This window comes from Haliaeetus leucocephalus, unplaced genomic scaffold, assembly GCF_000737465.1.
Source record: "Haliaeetus leucocephalus isolate CR32 unplaced genomic scaffold, Haliaeetus_leucocephalus-4.0 Scaffold137, whole genome shotgun sequence".
Classification (NCBI taxonomy): domain Eukaryota; kingdom Metazoa; phylum Chordata; class Aves; order Accipitriformes; family Accipitridae; genus Haliaeetus; species Haliaeetus leucocephalus.
Genome location: NW_010972573.1, coordinates 2,430,358 through 2,436,065, shown reverse-complemented (window position 1 = coordinate 2,436,065; position 5,708 = coordinate 2,430,358).

The following is a 5,708-nucleotide window of genomic DNA, read 5'->3' as shown; positions in this document are numbered from 1 at the left end:
TGTCCGTCTCTGCCTCCTCCTGCGGCTCCTTTTCCTGCCACCGAAGAGAAACTAGATTCTTCCAGCCAAACCCCCGCGCCCCGGCAGCAGAGCGAGGCACATTTGAGCTAGCTACTTCTCTTTCTTCCTTTCCTTCCTCTCAGCTACATGAGGGGAGAAGAGAGAAGAAGCAGAAGAAGAGAGAAAAAAAAAAAAAAAAGGGCGCCTGGCTGCAGTTCCCACAGCATTTCCTCAGACTTGACATGCAGGTTTTTTTTTTTCCCCTCTTCTTGTCCCTCCCTTTCCTTTCTCCACCCCCTTTTACAAGAAGTTTAGTCACCAAGCCCACGTCCCTCCTCCTGCCGATGGGGACCGCTTTCCCAGTCCTTTTTGGCAGGGCCACCCATCCACCTGCCTCCCACCCTCTGCGCCCTCCTCTTACCTGGTGCCATCCCTCGCCGTCCATCCGTCCTGTAACCGCTTTGTCTCCCCACCGCCTCTGGACGTTGCCTTACGCTCTCAGAGGACATTTTGGGCCTCGGCCGTGCCTCAGGCAGCCTCCTGCCTCGCTCTCTGATCCACCCTGGTGCAACCACCCTCCTGCCGGCAACCTGCCCCCGGCACTGGGGAAAACCTCCCGTCCCGTCCCATCCCCTATCCCATCCCTGCTTCCGTGCAACAGCCCTACGGGTGCCAGCCTCAGCGTTTTGGCACAGATCCAGCCCCCCCCCCCCCCGCCAAGTACTTTGCTTTGGCTGATAGCGGGAGCCGGCGGGTGGGATTGCTGCCAGGGGAAAGAAAAGCAGATGATGTGCTTCAGGAGCTCTCCTAAAACACCCCACGCCGCACACGGGGCCAGTCCCCGCGACCCGACTTGGGACAGCGCAAAGCGGCTTCTTGACCCCCAAACCAGACTCATGGCCAACACCACCGGCCCAGCAGCGACCGCCTTGGCCGGCAAAAGAGCGGCTGCAGCCGGTGGCACGCCGTTCAAACCCTGGCACGGACCGCGATGCCCCTCGTCTTGCAAAGGGAGTGGGAATCCTCTGCGGTGGGGCAGGACAGGGCAGTGCTGATTTATGGAGGCTGCGGATCTGGCAGAGCTGACTGACCGTGTGAGAGACTTCCCTGCCTCCCTGCGCTCACACGCCGCTGTGAAATAAGCCAGGAGCGTGCTTCTGACTTGAGCAAATAAGGGAAGTTGTTCTTTCACTTGTGTATTTAGATTTAACCCTTGACCAGGAAAAAAAAAGTTATATATAAGTTGCTCTGCGTTTGCAAATAAAAAAATAAATTCAAATACAAACGATGAAGAGGATCTTAAAAGAAATCCTTTACCTGTGCTGCTGTTGTCTGATTTCTGCTCAGAGGAGCAATGCTCAGAGGCCGGGAGCGCTCAGGACAGAAACGGCTGCTGAGTTTCCCTCCTGTAGCGAGCACGGAGGGTCTGCCTGCTTGGCAAAATGAAGCTATGACCTTCACTTCACCTCTACATAGTTTCCAGGGACCATAAATCCAGACCTTTTTAAATCTTCCTTTCAACACTTAACACCCTCAATGTCCTCTGCAAGCGTTGGGCCCTGCCCAGTCGGCGCTCAAGCAGGTCTCGGTGCCCACGTTCCCCTGCCTGCTCTCTGACACGACACGGCTCTTTGGGCGCAAAACCCAGTGGGTTTGATGCTCCACAGCGGGCTATGGGGCAAAGGGACACTGCACGGTGTGCCTGGCTTAGGGCCTGCTGCCCGTTCATCTCGAGAAGAGCTAGAGCAAGGGACATGGTGATGGGTTTTAGCAAGCCGTAGAGCTTGCAATGGCAGCGTCAGAGCCCTGTTGACCTGCCAGAGGAGTCAGGGTCTCACCACACTTGGGCTGGACAGGCTACAGCTCTAGTACTGAACAGAAATTGAGTGGGAGGCGACGGGTGGGAGGAATGGCCGTGGCACCCAGCTTGCCCGCTAGGCAACACAGGCAAAGCCAACTTCACCAGCGGCTTTGCAAGTTAAGGCTGGAGGCGTGGGTGACGTCTGTGCCCGGCCGCTGGCAGCGGTGCTATTCCCCATCGGTCCTGGAGGGAGCCTGGCGAGACGGCGGAGCAGCGCCGGGCGGAGGTCCTTCTGCCAGAGCCACGGCCACCCATCGCCAAAAAGTCGCAGCCCTGCGCTTGCCAGGGTGTTTTAAAATGTTCATATTTAAGGTACAAGGAAATGTTTCTTTTTAAACAGAACAGTCTGTTAAGTCTCTTCCCCTTTTCACATTTAGCACAATACCAAGGCTATAGGCTGTGTTTATTTACCAGCTGCTCATTCTAACCACAGATTTACAGGAGCAAACTCACACTGTCATGAGCACTTCGACATGTTATCGGCTCACTCGGAAGGTGTTGAGTAAAGGCTCTGAAGGCGCTGAGTAAAGCCAAGCCCTGTTCAGCTCACAGAGGAGCTCCAGACAGTTCAGTATTGCACATTAGCTCAATTCCTTTTGCCTTCTCACCCCTGATCCTGCCTGAAGTATTTCTTGTTCAGGCTGAAATTTCTCTCGTTTTCTACCACTATGTGCAAACAGCCTCTTTTTGAAAACTCAGACATTTTCCTCTGAGTTAAATTTTATGTTTCTGAGCCAAAACCCGCAGAAGCCACTACTGGGTGCTTTATAGTCTTAATTATGTATTGCAGTAGATCATTAGAAACTGAAATGTGAATGCTTGAAAATATGAACTAGGGAACGTATAGGAGAAAGTGCTGTCAATGCTCTTAACTTTATCGTGTATATCATTCTATGTAGCACAAGCAAAAATGAAACATTTACACCCGAACTGGCTCGTCAGCTTTTTCTTTTATAGGAAAGATTTATTCTTTTCTATTACAGAACACTAGGTTCTCTGTCACCTTTGCAAAACACCTATTTTGAATAAAACGAAAATGCTTGAAATCGGAACGTTTCAAACTTACAGTAGCGTTCAGGTGCCTCCAGTTTCTGCTCACCACTGTGGCATGCAAGCCTAAACTGGACTGGCCTTCGGGATGCTCATTCTAGAGAAGAGATATGGAAAAGCATGTGCAGCCCTAGAGGTGCGACAGAATCAAAATACTCCCGTGGATAATATCAGGATCCCTTCCCTGGTGAAGCCTGCCATGGAAAACAAACCATGAGCACAGCTGACCGTTTAGCAGGTCTGTGGTCAGTACAGATCTCTTCTCACCTCCTTCCTAAAGAGAGAAAAGTGGAAAGTACATACTAAATAACAGTTTAAAAGAACTTCAGCATTCAATGCAATACTGCAAGTTTTGTAACTGTCTGAAAATGAAACCACTTCAGCATCTGTGTAAGAATGCCTCTTTTCCAGGAGCTTGGATAAACGGTGACTTAACTCCCAGGCAAATCCCTGAATTTGATTCCCTTCTTTCTAAAACTTTCAACCTGAAAAGCAAAGGTAAGGAATGGTTTGGTGGATCCACCAGGTGCCTGGGCATCTGAACAGCACCTGTAGGCTCACGTCCCCATCCCCTGCTACTCCTTCACTTTATCTGTGCCGCCGAACTCCCCTGCCCCTTACTGCACAAGGGCCCCAGCCCCTCGGGATGCCCCATTTCCCCAGGAGGGAGGACTAGGAGGCTGCGTGTTGAACCTGGGTCTTCGAAACAAAGTGAAGGAAACCTGGGTAGAGAAGCAAAACCAAAAGGCACGTGGTTGCACCCCTGGATGCCTTTTCACACCACACAGAAAGGCTGTGAAGGTGCTTCCATTCCCTTGCCTCTCACATCCTATGGAGGGATAGGGGATGAGACGAAGGGTTGGATCAAGATCAACGTTTTTCTTCCATTAAATGTTGTAAAGGTTGGTTGGGGTTTCAGACTCCAAACTAAATACAGGCTTTGTAAATATGAGCACCCGTCTCAGCAGGTGAGCGAGAAACCCATCGCATGTGCGAAGTTAGCATAAGCTCCAAGAAAGAGCCCTGTCAATCAGGGGGATGCTTGGGGGGCAGGTGGGTCACAGTGCAGCTGATGGAGCATCAGCAACCCGTGCACAGAGTCTGTCACGGGGCCAGGGAGAAAGGCTGCCTCCAGCGGGCCATCACCCGCGACGGGAGAAACTCCTACTACATCATCCAGTATGTGGAGCTTTCTCCACTGAGCTAAAGAGAAAAAAGGTAGAAAAATACCTGCACACTTTCAGCACAGGGGGCTCTAATTTCAGCTGAGATCTCTAGCTATTAAAATTAATCCATTAAAAGAATTATTTTATTATTTGCCTAAAACCCCATAAAAATCATACACAAACCCATGCCATCAACTTGAAACTGTTTTCTTCCTGTGAAATGCAAGTTTCTGTAATAGGCTATTGCTCGACCTTCTTGAGATTTTCAAGCACACAAGTATTTCTCATGACGGAGCAACTATAACGAAGCTTCTTAGTCACATTGGTGTGGTTTATGCAACACACCTTTTACAATCCCACAAAAATGTACCAGTGCTGGATGCCCGTCAAAAACCTGAAGTTTGCCGCATTCGCAAGAAAAAGCTCACAACCAGGCACCACAAATGCATCAAATACTTGAAGTACGTGCAAGCACACATTGAACTGATAGGTTATCACCAGCCACTGCGGCAATAATAATGCCTACATACTTCTGTAAAGAAATACAATGTCATGGTGAATTTTTAACTTTGAGTGTTTGTTCATGTTTGTAAGAGACGCCAACCTGATGACCTCCAAGACTTAAGTCATATATTCATCCTCAGGACAAGAGCAATACTGGCACGAACTGGGGAGCTTGCTCTGTCCTGCGTGGAGATGAGTCTTTAAGGCTGGCAAACACCCACCAACTCCTCAGCAAGAGGACTGAGACCGTAAGTCCTTTGAAACACCGTGCAACACCCCATTACCAGTTCCACAGAGTCACCCTGTCATTTTATCTAAGAGCACACTTAATCTTGAACTTCCTTGAAAACTCACCTGAATATCGAGATGACTCATACTTGGATCAATAGAGTGCATTATTCATCCCTCAGCAAAGGATCAAATCTAAATGACACCTTATTGCCTATTAAATGCTACAGCTGCTTCTTCCCTCTTCCCACTTCCCAATCCCCTTGCAGCACATTTAAAGGGAAGGTGTAACAAGTCCGGCAGAATCACACACACAATCCTACGAGGCACACGCTACAGCTGCTGTTACTTTAGGACTCCTCCTTCACATTGCCTCCACCTCAGCTGCAACTGAAGCTGAAGAAGTTTCTCAGATTTTGGGGAAAGGGAAAAATCTCCATTAAAGTGCAGGGCAAAGAGCAGCAGCACAAGACCGCAATCAAAATAATTTTGGGACACGGTGAGGAGCACATGCAATACCAGTACTGGGAAAGGAACAGCCAGACCACCGTCATGGCATTGGCCCTTAACGCCAATTTGTGAGTCACCTTTTCAAGTCACTGACTTCTACGGTAGAACTCCTCATGAAGTTTCTAGGAACTAGAAATCTTCAGTCTAAGGAAGTCTTTCACTACATTGGAAGTACGATAGAAGTTCAAACTCGGCACGTTAAGACAGATGCCTCCGAAGACGCAGGCTGTTTACCACTGACTTGCCTGTTTGTTACAAACTATACAAAAGCAGATTCATCTCTTCTTACAGCTTATCTGTAAGCATGAAACCTGACTGGCATTAAAACTGAAGGCAGAACACTTTAGAAACAGTTTCTCCGGAAAATGATTATTCATTCATGGTTAGTC